This window comes from Staurois parvus, unplaced genomic scaffold (assembly GCF_062004578.1).
Source record: "Staurois parvus isolate SC_StPar_1 unplaced genomic scaffold, SC_StPar_1.0 ptg003360l, whole genome shotgun sequence".
Taxonomy (NCBI): domain Eukaryota; kingdom Metazoa; phylum Chordata; class Amphibia; order Anura; family Ranidae; genus Staurois; species Staurois parvus.
In genome coordinates, this window is record NW_028321156.1 from 92,095 (window position 1) to 107,636 (window position 15,542).

At 49.1% G+C, this 15,542-nt stretch overlaps 1 long non-coding RNA gene across 1 annotated transcript; it reads left to right on the forward strand.

Annotated features, from left to right (window-relative positions):
- On the forward strand, positions 1–4,797 carry LOC149428282 (uncharacterized). Its single transcript, XR_016310797.1, has 2 exons — positions 1–1,999; positions 2,323–4,797. It is a non-coding gene; the product is annotated as an uncharacterized LOC149428282 (long non-coding RNA).
- Positions 4,798–15,542: the final 10,745 nt, after the last annotated feature.

The following is a 15,542-nucleotide window of genomic DNA, read 5'->3' on the forward strand; positions in this document are numbered from 1 at the left end:
CAGCTTCTGATATACACAGGACAGTGTCTTTTGGCACAGTGACTTGTGAAGGTCAGTGCTCCCTGTGACTGTGTGTGCAGCCCTGTTCTGCCTTGTGTTGGCTTGGTACAAAACTAGTCTTGAAACTTTTTGATATCTCCTTATACATGACCTGGATCCATGTGTCCAACTACTACTAGATCTGCCATGACCGGGAAACATGGGACTACTACTAGATCTACCATGACCTGGATCCATGAGACCACCTACTACTAGATCTACCATGACCTGGATCCATGAGACCACCTACTACTAGATCTACCATGACCTGGATCCATGATACCACCCACTACTAGATCTACCATGACCGGGATACATGGGACTACCTACTACTATATCTACCATGACCTGGATCCATGAGACTACTACTAGATCTACCATGACCTGGATCCATGAGACCACCTACTACTAGATCTATCATGACCTGGATCCATGATACCACCTACTACTAGATCTACCATGACCTAGATTCATGAGACTACTACTAGTTCTACCATGACCTCGATCCATGAGACTACTACTCGATCTAACATGACCTGGATCCATGAGACCACCCACTACTAGATCTACCATGACCGGGATACATGGGACTACCTACTACTATATCTACCATGACCTGGATCGGATCCATGAGACCCCATACTACTAGATCTACCATGACCTGGATCCATGAGACCCTATACTACTAGATCTATCATGATCTGGATCCATGAGACCACCTACTACTAGATCTACCATGACCTGGATCCATGAGACCCTATACTACTAGATCTATCATGATCTGGATCCATGATACCACCTACTACTCGATGTACCATGACCTAGACCCATGAGACTACTACTAGATCTACCATGACCTGGATCCATGAGACTACTACTAGATCTACCATGACCTGGATCCATGAGACCACCTACTACTAGATATACCGTGATCCAGGATCTATGAGATCCTTCATAGCCAGACACTCAGTAGGACTGAAGAAGTGATTTGGAGAAGATAAGAGAAGTCTTAAACATTACATAAAAAGGTCCAGCTGAATGTGACCGACTACTACTAGATCCAACAGGATCTAGCAAGACATCTATAGGCCTGTTCAGTCAGCCTTGTGATCCAGATACCCCTGCCAGACAGCACAGCATTGATTGACTGCAGTAAAGCAATCCACCATAGCGGCCTGCTGATTGGTAACTGAAGGAGCAACACTTCACCTTACTTTTCTCCAATTCATCCCAGTCAACCTCCCCTGGGGCAGGAAGCATCAGCCATAGACATGCCAGTGCCCATGTATCGGGTGAACCTTCTTAGTACATATCATGGAAATATTACATTTTCATCTTTTGGATCCGTTATATTCTAAAGGTCAGATTTGTTTTTCAGACAGTGTGGTGGTTCATTGGTTGAGTCACTCTCAGCAAGACTCCCAGTTTGTACATCTTAGTCTGGATTCACACCTCTCCATGTGTATTGCGTTTCATCTCCAATGGGCCACCAACACTCATCAATGAAGTAAAAAACACACCAAACCCTTCTAGGCATAGATGTGAGGACACGGGTGCTGTGGTGCTCTGAGTTGGCACGTGTGTTGGTATGTTGAAGCTTGTGAGGGGCCCCTTAGAAATAAATGCAACAAAAAGATAAAGAAACTCATCAACGCAGATGGAGTGGTTATGACAGGCCCTTAGATGGAGCAGTGTGACCGGCCCTTAGATGGAAAGGCATCCGGCCCTTAGATGGAAAGGCGTCCGGCCCCTAGATGGAGGAGTGTGACCGGCCCTTAGATGGAAAGGCGTCTGGCCCTTAGATGGAGCAGTGTGACCGGCCCTTAGATGGAAAGGCGTCCGGCCCTTAGATGGAGCAGCATGACCAGCCCTTGGATGGAGTGGTGTGACCAGCCCTTAGATGGAGTGGTGTGACCAGCCCTTGGATGGAGTGGTGTGACCAGCCCTTAGATGGAGCAGTGTGACCGGCCCTTAGATGGAGCAGTGTGACCGGCCCTTAGATGGAGCAGCATGACCAGCCCTTGGATGGAGCAGTGTGACCGGCCCTTAGATGGAGCGTTGTGACCGGCCCTTAGATGGAGCGGTGTGACCGGCCCTTAGATGGAGCGGTGTGACCGGCCCTTAGATGAATCGGTGTGACCGGCCCCTAGATGGACAGTTGTGTCTGGCCCTTGGATGGAGCGGTGTGACCGGCCCTTGGATGGAGCGGTGTGTCCGGCCCTTGGATGGAGCGGTGTGACCAGCCCTTGGATGGAGCAGTGTGACCGGCCCTTAGATGGAAAGGTGTCCGGCCCTTAGATGGAGCAGTGTGACCGGCCCTTAGATGGAAAGGTGTCCGGCCCTTAGATGGAGCAGTGTGACCGGCCCTTAGATGGAGAGGTGTGACCGGCCCTTAGATGGAGAGGTGTGACCGGCCCTTAGATGGAGAGGTGTGACCGGCCCTTAGATGGAGAGGTGTGACTGGCCCTTAGATGGAGAGGTGTGACCGGCCCTTAGATGGAGAGGTGTGACCGGCCCCTAGATGGACAGTTGTGTCTAGCCCTTGGATGGAGCGTTGTGACCGGCCCTTAGATGGAGCGTTGTGACCGGCCCTTAGATGGAGCGGTGTGACCGGCCCTTGGATGGAGAGGTGTGACCGGCCCTTGGATGGAGAGGTGTGACCGGCCCTTAGAAGAATCAGTGTGACCGGCTCTTAGATGGAGCGATGCGCTGGCCCTTAGATGAATCGTTGTGACCGGCCCCTAGATGGACAGTTGTGTCCGGCCCTTAGATGGAGCGGTGTGACCGGCCCTTAGATGGAGCGGTGTGACCGGCCCTTAGATGGAGCGGTGTGACCGGCCCTTAGATGGAGCGGTGTGACCGGCCCTTAGATGGAGCGTTGTGACCGGCCCTTAGATGGAGCGTTGTGACCGGCCCTTAGATGGAGCGTTGTGACCGGCCCTTAGATGGAGCGTTGTGACCGGCCCTTAGATGGAGCGGTGTGACCGGCCTTTAGATGGAGAGGTGTGACCGGCCCTTAGATGAATCGGTGTGACCGGCTCTTAGATGGACAGTTGTGTCCAGCCCTTAGATGGAGTGGTGTGTCCGGCCCTTGGATGGAGCGGTGTGTCCGGCCCTTGGATGGAGCGGTGTGTCCGGCCCTTGGATGGAGCGGTGTGTCCGGCCCTTGGATGGAGCGGTGTGTCCGGCCCTTGGATGGAGCGGTGTGACCGGCCCTTAGATGGAGAGGTGTGACCGGCCCTTAGATGGAGAGGTGTGACCGGCCCTTAGATGGAGAGGTGTGACCGGCCCCTGGATGGAGCGGTGTGACCGGCCCTTGGATGGAGCGGTGTGACCGGCCCTTGGTCGGAGCGGTGTGACCGGCCCTTGGATGGAGCGGTGTGACCGGCCCTTGGATGGAGCGATGCGCTGGCCCTTGGAAGGAATCTTGGTGGAGAATGTGTCCATCTGACCGTATTGTAGGATTTCTGTATAATCCCGAATACATTTCTGCTGTCTTTCTACTTTGGATTCCATCCAGTGCTAGTCATGTGATTAGTGCTCAGGCATTGGTCATGTGATGTCTGCCTTGGTGCTTTTCTGTTCATGCCCAGCTGGCAAATCAGTGACCACCAGACCACTGACTCCCCTTGTTGGCAGAGGTCATGTGACCAATGCAGAGACAGTGATTGTACGACTGACTATGACGTGTAGAAGGAGGATATTAAAAGGGAACTCTAGTTAGTTATATTTAGATGCTGTATGACATTTATGTGGATGTCCTCAATAAATCCAATCCAACGCCGTACAAAGCAAGAACCCGTGGAAGGAATGTTCCACCATTCAGGAACCAATAGAAGGAAGGTTCCACCGTTCAGGGGTCAGGAACCCATAGAGGGAAGGTCCACCGTTCAGGGGTCAGGAACCCATAGAGGGAAGGTCCACCGTTCAGGGGTCAGGAACCCATAGAAGGAAGGTTCCACCATTAAGGGGTCAGGAACCCATAGAAGGAAGGTCCACCGTTCAGGGGTCAAGAACCCATAGAAGGAAGGTCCACCGTTCAGGAGTCAGGAACCCGTGGATGGCAGGTTCCACCGTTCAGGAATCCATAGAAGGAAGGTTCCACCGTTCAGGAGTCAGGAACCTGTGGATGGAAGGTTCCACCGTTCAGGGGTCAGGAACCCGTGGATGGAAGGTTCCACCATTCAGGAATCCATAGAAGGAAGGTCCACCATTAAGGGGTCAGGAACCTGTGGATGGCAGGTTCCACCGTTCAGGAATCCATAGAAGGAAGGTTCCACCGTTCAGGGGTCAGGAACCCATGGATGGAAGGTTCCACCATGCAGGAGTTGGGTTTTATTTCCCTTTTTCCTTTTAGAACTACATGTACATCTTAGACTCCCCCATCCACAGGGTGACAACGCTGTTGTGCCATTTCACTGCAGAACAGGAAGTATTGTTACTAGAAGTGGAAAAATCACTCATCTACTGGCAGGATTAAAAGGTAGAAGTGTGGGGGGAGGGGCGTCTCTGGTTATACTCTGGAAGGACTGTCTCACGTATGTCATCGTTGGCTATGCTCAGAGTTCTACTTTCAGTTGATCACAATCATATCGAACGTCACTCGTTCTCCTCGTGTATGCTGTGATTCGGTTGAATTCTGCTCTGTATACTGTTTGTTGTTTTTTATTCTTCTGTTTTAAATCTTATGTTATTCTAAGTTGTTAGTTGGGGGAGTTTCTCACTGTAAAGTGTTGTATGAATAAAAGGACGACCGTCCGCAATGTCTGCTGGGTATTCTGTCTGTACAGGTAACGTGGACCCAACCTGGTCCCTGGGCTTCTCTGGAGTCCGTGGGGTGCAGGAGATTCACATTAGTTAGTGTATTCGATGATCTAGGGGGGAATATGATTGGCTGGTCTATTGGATCCAGATCTATGATTAGATGATCCATGATTGGCTGATCTATTGGAGATCTATGACTGGATGGTCCATGGAGGATCCATGATTGGCTGATCTATTGAAGATCTATGACTGGATGGTCCGTGGAGGATCCATGATTGGCTGATCTATTGGAGATCTATGATTAGATGATCCTTGATTGGCTGATCTATTGGAGATCTATGACTGGAGGATCCATGATTGGCTGATCTATTGAAGATCTATGACTGGATGGTCCGTGGAGGATCCATGATTGGCTGATCTATTGGAGATCTATGATTAGATGATCCTTGATCTTGATTGGCTGATCTATTGGAGATCTATGACTGGAGGATCCATGATTGGCTGATCTATTGAAGATCTATGACTGGATGGTCCGTGGAGGATCCGTGATTGGCTGATCTATTGGAGATCTATGATTAGATGATCCTTGATTGGCTGATCTATTGGAGATCTATGACTGGAGGATCCATGGAGGATCCATGATTGGCTGATCTATTGGAGATCTATGATTAGATGATCCTTGATTGGCTGATCTATTGGAGATCTATGACTGGATGATCCATGGAGGATCCATGATTGGCTGATCTATTGGAGATCTATGACTGGAGGATCCATGATTGGCTGATCTATTGGAGATCTATGACTCAATAGTCTATGGAGGATCCATGATTAGATGCTACTATGGGCATCACGGTTTTTTGACCTAAGGCTAGGTTCACACCTGTGCAGCCGTGTGGGCCTCGATTTGCATGGGCACGAGAGTGCATTTATTTGAATGGAAAGAAGTCTCTGCACTACTTTTAAGTTGCAGCTTACACAGGAACCAAGGTTCCCAGTGCTGTCGGCATGCCATTACTATGAATGGCACCTGCCCGCAAGTCCCGCATTTCTCTGTGAGGGTGGCTGAGGCTGCCGGTATTTGTGCAAGTTTTGCAGCGGCACCACACGCACAGATGTGAACCGAGCCTAATGTGGCACTGGGCAAATAATGGGGGCCCCTATGATGCACAGGATTATATCTGCCTTTATACTGCTGAATGGGGCCCTGGGCAATTGCCTAGTTGGAACCTCCCACCCAGTGCCGGTCCAAGTTTGCTATTCGGAATAAACATTATTGAACTTTATACAATAAATAGCTAAATGATGATGATCAGGTGTCTCCAGTGACGGGTCCCGGAGATCCTCCATCATACAAAGACATTGGAGACAATTGTGCTCTTCCAGCCTTGTGGTAAGTTTGGTGAAGACCCTTTTCTGTCCCCCATGACTGTCCCCTGTGTACAAAGCCAGCTCCATAAAGACATGGATGACCAGTTTGGTGAAGACCCTTTTCTGTCCCCCCATGACTGTCCCCTGTGTACAAAGCCAGCTCCATAAAGACATGGATGACCAGTTTGGTGAAGACCCTTTTCTGTTCCCCCATGACTGTCCCCTGTGTACAAAGCCGGCTCCATAGGACATGGATGACCAGTTTGGTGAAGACCCTTTTCTGTTACCCCATGACTGTCCCCCGTGTACAAAGCCAGCTCCATAAAGACATGGATGACCAGTTTGGTGAAGACCCTTTTCTGTTCCCCCCATGACTGTCCCCTGTGTACAAAGCCAGCTCCATAAAGACATGGATGACCAGTTTGGTGAAGACCCTTTTCTGTTCCCCCCATGACTGTCCCCCGTGTACAAAGCCAGCTCCATAAAGACATGGATGACCAGTTTGGTGAAGACCCTTTTCTGTTCCCCCCATGACTGTCCCCCGTGTACAAAGCCAGCTCCATAAAGACATGGATGACCAGTTTGGTGAAGACCCTTTTCTGTTCCCCCATGACTGTCCCCCGTGTACAAAGCCAGCTCCATAGGACATGGATGACCAGTTTGGTGAAGACCCTTTTCTGTCCCCCATGACTGTCCCCCGTGTACAACACCAGCTCCATAAAGACATGGATGACCAGTTTGGTGTGGAGGTACTCTGGTGTCCTGGCCCTGGCCTCAACCCTACAGAACACCCTTGGGATGAATTGATATGCTGATGATGATCCAGGCCTTCTCACCCAACATCTCATCAGTACCTGACCTCATAAATGGTACAAATACCCACAGACACTCCAAAATCTTGTGGATAGTCTTCCCAGAAGAGTGGAGAATGTTATAGTCACAAAGCAGGCAATTCCATATTTCACCTTGGTATGGGAATGGGATGTCCAACAAGCTCATATTGTTGTGATGTGTGGAGGAACCCAAGTGTCCTACACCAAGACCTGACCTCAGCCTACTGATCACCATTGGGATGAATTGGAACTTCCCAGAAGAGTGGAAGGTATTATAGCCATAAAGCGGGGCAACGGCATATTAATGACCATGGGGGGAGCGGATGACTCCATATTAATGACCATGGGGGGAGCGGATGACTCCATATTAATGACCATGGGGGGAGCGGATGACTCCATATTAATGACCATGGGGGGAGCGGATGACTCCATATTAATGACCATGGGGGGAGCGGATGACTCCATATTAATGACCATGGGGGGAGCGGATGACTCCATATTAATGACCATGGGGGGAGCGGATGACTCCATATTAATGACCATGATTTTAGGATGGCTTGTCTAAGTGTCCTGTACAGAGCCCTGACCTCAACCCTAATGAACACCATTGGGATGGATTGGAACGCCGACTGTAAGCCACTTTTTTATTTTTGGTACCCAACGTGAACCAGGTCTTCTCAACCAGTATCAGTACCTGACCTCACAAATTCCCAGACACCCTCCAAGATTTTGTGGAAAGTCTTCCCAGAGGGGTGGAGTATATTAAAATCTGCAAAGGGGCAATACAAACACAATATAAATTGCCCATGGGGGTGAGGGGGGAGAACAACTCCATATTAATGGCCCCAAGGGTGACTTTCCACCTACACTATAGGACTGATTTAGAGTCTATGTATACATTCTGAGTTATGGTCTAGATCACGTGTGGCCGAATGCAGCCCGTGAGGCCATTTCATGTAGAGGGGAAGACAGAACTCTTCAGCCAGATCCTGTGCTTCTCCATGCAGCCACAGAGAGGCTCATCTCTGCCCCCCTCATCTCAGCAGAGAGGAGGAAACAACTACAGATCCTGTGCCTCCCTGTGCAGCTGCAGCACCCCTCGTCTCAGCATTCAGCAGACTCTGGCAGCTGACTCCAGGCCTCCTCCAGACCTCCTCTGGTCCTCCTTTAGCCCTCCTCTGGTCCTCCAGATCCTACACTTTCTGCTTCTCAGCTTCTTCCAGGCAGCAGCACAAGGTAAAGGGGGTGCACTGTGATGAAAGGTAAGGTGGGGGGCTCTTGACTCCTGATGTAAAGGGGGGTGGGGTGCTCTGGACATCTAGTCTTACAGATATAACCGGCCCTTGGAGGACAACCATAATGTTGATGTGGCCCACGATTAAATTGAGTTTGTCACCCCTGGTCTAGATCCTTCCTGGAGAAGTGCAATTCCAGTCTATAAGTCCCCTTCCCACACCTCTCAGTAAATGTGTTCTGAAATGCGTTCCTATTGGCTGTAAATGGTACCGGGACACGCGCGGTATACAGATTGTCACTCGCCGGTCGGCACACCGCATTGCACAGATGGGAATTCTCTGCTTTGTGTGGCCAGAAAATACATTCGAAGTGAATTGGCTGCCTGGACACGAGAAATGCTCACTATTCCACACGAGGGTACAAATGGAGCGCTGGAATTTATTTTAGTGACCAATTATTCTATCCTCGAGGAAAATGAAACAAAGAATCCGATTTGTCACATTGGAAACACTTCACCTTCATTCCGATTTTCTTTTTTTAGAAATATCTCCCACAGTGCTCTATAAATGGAAAGTCTGAGAACTGCCATTGTCCGCAGTGTAGACAGAAATCTGGAATGATCCGATTTCGGGAGGGAAGACGGTGAAAGCTTGGATGAAAAATGAAGTGCTGGAGACAACATGGAGTCACCCGCACTGTCCTCCACCCTGCGTACCCAACATGTGGATGTACTTAGGACACGGAAGAATCCCCAGAGATTTCATATTGAACATTGCTGGAATTCTTCATGGAGTGTTCACATTAATACCGGGCTCTGCAGGTCACTCCATGTTCAGCTACGTGACTGTCCATCCTGTGAAGGTTCCACAGAGGTAGGGAGTCTCTGCACATAGATAGTCCAACCACAACCAGGAAAGTGTTACGAATCTGCATCCTCCAGACCCTGAACCCAGAGCAGATCCAGAGGAAGGTGAAAATCCCTCATGAAGTGCCATGTAATTCATTCCAATAGGTAAAACATCTTCCTGATCCCCTTAGACCACCAAATACTCTGGTCCATCAGTCTATGGTGGGAATGCCAGCAAATATCAGCCGGTTCTGTTCTGTACACTAAGAAACCCATCTGGACATTTTTAAAGCAATAGTCAAAGTTGGTAGGAATCCGCTACCAAGGAGCCTATGACACATTTTCACAGCTCTTACTGCGAAGAAGCCTTTCCATATGAGGAGGGAAAACCTCTTTTGTGAACTGGAACCTCAAATTGAACTGCTTATTCCGGATGAGGTGTGACCATGTTTTGTAGGGGGGCAAATGATGTGTGAATGGGGCAGATTACATCTCCCTGGAACCTATACCTCCTGTAATACAAGGAAGGATGAAGTCAGATGAGATCGGCCCAATGCTTTGTAGGGGGGCAAATGATGTGTGTATGGGGCAGATTGTCTTTCTCCAGAGCCTATACCTCCTGTAATACAAGGAATGATGATGTCAGATGAGATCAGCCCAATGCTTTGTAGGGGGGCAAATGATGTGTGAATGGGGCAGATTACATCTTTCTGGAACCTAGTCCTCATACAAGGATGATGACAGAGAAGGTCCGCCCAAAACTGGAGAGTGCAAAATCTGGTGCAGCTCTGCATAGAAACCAATCAGCTTCCAGGTTTTATTGTCAAAGCTACATGGAACAAGCTGAAGGAAGAAGCTGATTGGCTGCCATGCAGAGCGGCACCAGATTCTGAGTGCTCCAGTTTTAGTAAATCCCCCCAATGTGCTGCACTAGTCAGGTGCATTGAGGTCATTTCTGGAGGGACAGCACATATGTGCCCTAGAAATTATTTGTGCTTGTTGCTAGGTGTAACAGAACCGGCCCCAGACTGAGCTTGGGTACTTCCGTTAGACTCCCGCTTCCCCGTCCGAACACCGACCACTGACACCACCGCTGACTATACAGGACTAGACGACACCAATCTGTCCGAACACCGACCACTGACACCACAGAGACCATACAGGACTAGACACCAATCTGTCCGAACACCGACCACTGACACCACAGAGACCATACAAGACTAGACAACACCAATCTGTCCGAACACCGACCACTGACACCACAGAGACCATACAGGACTAGACAACACCAATCTGTCCGAACACCGACCACTGACACCACTGCTGACCATACAGGACTAGACAACACCAATCGGTCCGAACATGGAACTCTTTATTTGAACACAGATACAAGATATATACACTTAGGGGACAATCCCCCCTCCCTGCATAATGACACAGGGCGGGGCAATCCCCCCTCCCTGCATAATGACACAGGGCGGGGCAATCCCCCCTCCCTGCATAATGACACAGGGTGGGGCAATCTACATTTAGTAACAAGACACACACCAGCAGACAGTCCTATAAGGAGGGAGGGCTGCTGGAGACATCCCCCACCAAGCCAATACACAAACACATACATCCCATAATAGTTTGCTCCCAACCCAGACACACAATAGAACAATGGGATGCACCACATGATACCAAACAATCCACACACCCCTCCCCCCACCTATCTCCTAAACATGTCTACAAAGTCTGAGACAAAGCCCCCCAATATGACGACAGATCACCCTCTACCCCTAACAGGCACAGGGTGACTTACACATAAGAGGGATATGGGGAGCTGGGATGGGTCTCCCCACCTCTCCAAAGTGATCTGTGTTCCATGGGCCCCTCACCCAAAGTGAGCTGTGTTCCATGGGCCCCCCACCCAAAGTGAGCTGTGTTCCATGGGCCCCCCACCCAAAGTGACTCTCACACAGCCCCCCCTCCCCGCTCTCACTCCAGAGATGACAATGTTAGGGATAGCCTATCAGCAATACATTTGTGACGTATTTTTAACAAGCAGTAAAAGTGCTTTTAAAAAAAAGATCTCACTCGCCTCTGCAACTGCTTGTACTGTGAAGTAATTGGTTCTCAAAAATCATAACAAAGACTCTAAAGTCAGATTCATGTGTAGAATCACCCGCTGTGTGCTTACATTGGAGTGCCGACAGTCTGCCATGATCCTGCTCTCAGAGAAAACGCAGGGCCTGGGGGGGGGGTGAACTTTGACAACATATTTCTTCAAAACACTTGGGATACGGAGGTGAATGAGGGTTTGTTTGAAGCATCTTCTTGTTCAGAATCTGTAAATATTCTAGTTTGCGTAATCTGAGGACAAGTTTAACCTCATTGAACCCCTGAGCAGAGTCTCCCCAATTTACTCGTCTCCGGCCAGAACTCCGATCTGCATGTTTGTTCCGGGTCAGAGGCTCAACGTTCTCAAGGAGGTCACAAATGGCGGCTCTCGTATTTTCTCCCAAAGCTTAATGTAATGTTGAACTAAGAGTTCTTATAGAACGAAGGTAAGTTGTGATTGGACGAGGGTAAGTCTTTATGATCAGTCGTCATCTTCCTTCTATAAGACGGCTAAATATTGCAACAATACTCCACCCAACCATGAACAGGAAAATATGGAGCCAATTGTGGCCACCCATTGCTAGACGCAATGCAGGTCAGGCAAGTTCCCCGGCGCTGAGGTCGAACTTAAACCTTCCTTTACAAAGTACACCGTCATTCACAGCAGACTCCAGCATGAGATTTCCACGTTCCACTCCTCTTCACAGTCATGTGCTGAACAAATGCGTGGCGCGGCACAGAGAGGCCTCATTAGGCCGGTTCCCCTCGCTGAGCTCTGGAGGTAATTAACGTCTGAGCCGCGTGCTCTCACCGCTGAGAATCACTGCTCACAATATGGATTTATAGCTCACGATGAGCCAAGATTTCTTAACACCCAAATGAGGAATTCTGGTTGCTTAGATCCCTATTAACACATTTTTTTTCTCAATATATGAAGAAGGGAGAGCAGATGAGGTGCAAGAAACCCGATCTTCAGACAACTGGTGTGATGTATCCTTTTGGCTGCCTGGCTTTAAAGTGACCCTGTCACAGTCTTAACTACAGAAGCCTCTGTCAGGGCTCCGGGTATGACCAGAGATGTGTGGACTGACACAGGGAAACGCAGGCTTCAGAAATGATTAAATAATAATAATATATATTATGAGCTGCACAAAATAAACAAACGCAGTGCAAAACAAACCCAAACTAATAGGTCCAGGTGCAGTCAGGAGAGGGGGGGTGGTCAGGCAGGCCGGGTCAGGAACAATCAGGCAGAAGAATGGTCAGCAATAGCCGGGGTCAGTGCAGGCGGAGTTCTGTCAGAGTCAAGCAGGCAGGAGACAGGATACCAGGTACAGGGGCTCATGGGAAACAAACACCAAGGCACTGACTGCAGGTCTGCCCATTCCTTAAATACACCTCCTGCAATCAACCTCAGGTGATGGCTGATTGCAGGAGTGAGCTTCTGGTTGCTGAGAGCACCCGCTGGCCAGCCCTGGTACTGCAGCCCACAAGGCAGGTGAGTCCCACCACCATTGCCGAGTCCATTCCTGACAGCCTCATTATTGGCCAAAAGTATGTGGGAACCCTTCCAAATATTTGAGTTCAGGTGTCAGAAAGCCAGCTCCATAAAGACATAGATGACCAGTTTGGTGAAGACCCTTTTCTGTCCCCCATGACTGTCCCCTGTGTACAAAGCCAGCTCCATAAAGACATGGATGACCAGTTTGGTGAAGACCCTTTTCTGTTCCCCCCATGACTGTCCCCCGTGTACCAAGCCGGCTCCATAAAGACATGGATGACCAGTTTGGTGAAGACCCTTTTCTGTTCCCCCATGACTGTCCCCCGTGTACAAAGCCGGCTCCATAAAGACATGGATGACCAGTTTGGTGTGGAGGAACTCAAGTGTCCTGTACAGAGCCCCGACCTCAACCTATTGAACACCATTGTGAGTCGGGACTTCTCGGCCACCATCAGTACCTGACCTCAGCATTCCATTGGACCTAAATACGTTTTGCTACTCAACCGCATACAAATATTTGTGGCCACCTATTACATTTATAGAAGCTTGTTGACCATGGCTTTGGAATGGGATGTCTATCAATAAGGAGTTGCCCCCCTTTGTGGCTATAACATCCTCCACTCTCCTGGGAAGCCTTTCCACAAGATTTTGGAGGGTGTCTGTGGGAATTTTTACCCTTTGTGAGGTCAGGTACTGATGTTGGATGAGAAGACCCGGCTCACCATCGGTGTTTTAATTCACCCCAAAGGTGTTCAGTAAGGTTGAGATTGTGGAGGTAGGTGAGGAGCATCTATGAATAGAAAGTCTTGGAATATTCAGCCTGTTGGAAAAAAATGATCACTTTATTGATGAATGACATAAAGCATTCCCAACTCATTTCAAGGGATTGGGACTCCTCCTTCTTCAGGGCTTTGGTAGTATTAGATCTGTTGGTTGTGGGAACAGCAGTCTGTTATAATATGAGATCAGTGTTCTGAAGTGGCTACACCTGCAGCTATACCAGCCTCAACTCTCCTGGGAAGGCTTTCCAGAAGATTTTGGAGGGTGTCTGTGGAAATTTGTGCCCGTTTGTGAGGTCAGGTACTGATGTTGGGTGAGAAGACCTGGCTCACCATCAACGTTCCAACTCATCCTAAAGGTCTTCAGTAGAAATGAGGTCAGGACTCTGCAGGACACTGGAGTTTCCCCACCCCTCACACCTATATGACCTTGTTGGACCTCGATTCCAAAACCACGGCCATTAATATGGAGTTGCTCACATATGCGTTCCTCCACACCAAACTGGTCAAACCATATCTTTATGAAGTTGCACTCCTCCTGCCACGGCCGTTAATATGGAGTTGTCCTCTTTGTGGGCATAACATCCTCCACTCTTCTGGGAAGGCTTTAGACAAGAGGGTGTATGGGAATTTGTACCATTTTTGAGGTCAGGTACTGATGTTGGATGAGGAGGCCTGAATCACCATCGGTGTTCCAATCCATCCCAGAGGTGTTCAGTAGGGTTGAGGTCAGGGCTCTGTACAGGACACTGGAGTTCCTCCACACCCAGCAGGTCATCTATATCTCTATGGAGCTGGTTCAATTATTTTGGGAAGCTTCCTGCAATATTTTCAAGTGTCTTTGGGAATTTGTGCCCATTGGTAAGATCAGGTAGTGATGGACGAGAAGACCTGGCTTACCATTGGCATTCCAATCCATCCCAAAGGTGTTCAGTAGGATGAGGTTGGGGCTTTGTGCAGGTCACTCTTGTTCCTCCACAACAAACTGGTCATCCATATCTTTATGGAGCTAGGTTTGTACACGGGACAGTCATGGGGGAACAGAAAAGAGTCTTCACCAAACTGGTCATCCATGTCTTTATGGAGCTGGCTTTGTACACAGGGGACAGTCGTGGAGGAACAGAAAAGGGTCTTCACCAAACTGGTCATCCATGTCTTTATGGAGCTGGCTTTGTACACGGGGGACAGTCATGGGGGACAGAAAAGAGTCTTCACCAAACTGGTCATCCATGTCTTTATGGAGATGGGTTTGTACACAGGGGACAGTCATGGGGGGGAACAGAAAAGGGTCTTCACCAAACTGGTCATCCATATCTTTATGGAGCTAGGTTTGTACACGGGGGACAGTCATGGGGGAACAGAAAAAGGTCTTCACCAAACTGGTCATCCATGTCTTTATGGAGCTGGGTTTGTACACGGGGGACAGTCATGGGGGAACAGAAAAAGGTCTTCACCAAACTGGTCATCCATGTCTTTATGGAGCTGGCTTTGTACACGGGGGACAGTCATGGGGGAACAGAAAAAGGTCTTCACCAAACTGATCATCCATGTCTTTATGGAGCTGGCTTTGTACACGGGGGACAGTCATGGGGGAACAGAAAAAGGTCTTCACCAAACTGATCATCCATGTCTTTATGGAGCTGGCTTTGTACACGGGGGACAGTCATGGGGGAACAGAAGGAGATACTTGAACGCAGTCATTGGGGTGGAGGTTCACATACTTTTGGCAATAACAAGTTGACTCTCATACTACGCGTGTTCAGATGTCTACCCAGAGTTGGGCTTTAATGCCCTCATCCATGGAATCCACGCCGCTCGTTGCTGGTGGGTAATGTGATTTTCAGATGGCAGTCTCTCTTCTTCACATCGCTTTAATCCCTCACTGACGACTAATCAAGAATTTTCATAACACCGATAATCTGTTTATCTTAATCCGGTGGAATTTGGCTTTGGCCGCAGTCTCCCACCGGCCTAATTAATAACGTGTGAGCGACGCGATCTGGGGGATGACTTTTCTGGCACTTTGCTGAGATTATGGAAATAGTTCTCGCTCCAAAAATAGTAAAAGGAAA